Source organism: Symphalangus syndactylus, chromosome 7 (genome assembly GCF_028878055.3).
Source record: "Symphalangus syndactylus isolate Jambi chromosome 7, NHGRI_mSymSyn1-v2.1_pri, whole genome shotgun sequence".
Classification (NCBI taxonomy): domain Eukaryota; kingdom Metazoa; phylum Chordata; class Mammalia; order Primates; family Hylobatidae; genus Symphalangus; species Symphalangus syndactylus.
The window spans coordinates 9,071,230-9,072,544 of record NC_072429.2 but is presented as its reverse complement, the minus strand read 5'-3'; the positions used below and the strand labels follow the sequence as shown (position 1 = coordinate 9,072,544).

General features: G+C 55.4%; 1 pseudogene; it reads left to right on the top strand.

The window, feature by feature from the left end:
- The first annotated feature begins 446 nt into the window (after window positions 1-446).
- On the top strand, window positions 447-1,021 carry LOC129487010 (small cysteine and glycine repeat-containing protein 2-like; annotated as a pseudogene).
- The last annotated feature ends 294 nt before the right edge of the window (window positions 1,022-1,315 follow it).

Below are 1,315 nucleotides of genomic sequence, written 5' to 3'. Positions count from 1 at the left end.
TCACAAAAACAACAACAAAAGCCACTTATTTCTTTTTTTTTTTAATGTTCTAGGCATTTATTTAATTCAAAACATACCTGTTGAATACTTACAATGCGTCGGGCTCTATTTTAAGCCCTGGAGCAAAAACTACACACACATTTAAGTTCTTACGAACATAAATGTCTTAGAGGTGTGTTCCCATCCAAACAGAGGTTTAAGAGATGAGTAAAAGTCAAATTTAGCAATATTAGCTTGTTAAGATGTTCACTAGGTAGAGCGTAAGACAACTCATGAGATCTTTTATGAGATCTCATAAACAACAAGAAATGGGCCACATATTGGGCTTGGCTTGCTGGAGTTGCTATATAAGGGCTTCCCCGGACAGAAGGAGGCATCAGACCTCTTCATCTCTTCTGAGTCCTCTGTCCTCGCTTCTCCTGAGTCCTCTCTACTGACACCGTGGGTTGCTGTGGTTGTGGAGTTGTGGTGGCTGTGGTGATGGCTGTGGTGGTGGTTGTGGTGGCTGTGGTGGTGGCTATGGTGGTGGCTGCGGTGGTGGCTGTGGTGGTGGCTGCGGTGGTGGTTGTGGCTGCAGTGGTGGCTGTGGTGGTGGCTGCGGTGGTGGTTGTGGCTGCAGTGGTGGCTGTGGTAGTGGCTGCGGTGGTGGCTGCGGTGGTGGCTGTGGTGGTTGTGGTGGCTGTGGTGGCGGCTGTGGTGGTGGCTGTGGTGGCTGCGGTGGTGGCTGCGGTGGTGGCTGTGGTGGCTGTGGTGGTGGCTGTGGTGGTGGCTGCGGTGGTGGCTGCAGTGGTGGCTGTGGTGGCTGTGGCAGCTGCACCACCTGCAGGTGCTACCGGGTGGGCTGCTGCTCCAGCTGCTGCCCTGCTGCCGCGGCTGCTGTGGGGGCTGCTGCAGCACACCCGTGATCTGCTGCTGCCGTCGCACCAGCAACTCATGTGGCTGTGGCTGTGGGAAGGGCTGTTGCCAGCAGAAGGGATGCTGTCAGCGGAAGTGCTGCTGCCAGAAGCAATGCTACTGCTAGGTGGGAACCCAGCCTCTAGGCAAGGGCTGCAGGCACTCATGCTGTTGGCAACACTGCGGGTCTGCAGGTGCCGCAGGGAGGCAGCTTGCTCCCCTTGCTGAAAAGCCACTTATTTCTTAAAGACAGAGAAAGGATATTTCCTTCAATTTAGGCATTCCTAAATTGCCTCCCCGGTGGCCCCTGCGCTCTTGGAGGAGGTCAAGGCAGAGCAGACCCTCAGGTGGGTGAGCAATGCACTTGACCCTGAGGACATCAGGTACCAGGCCCGCCAGCCCCCGCAGGCGCGGAGGTGCG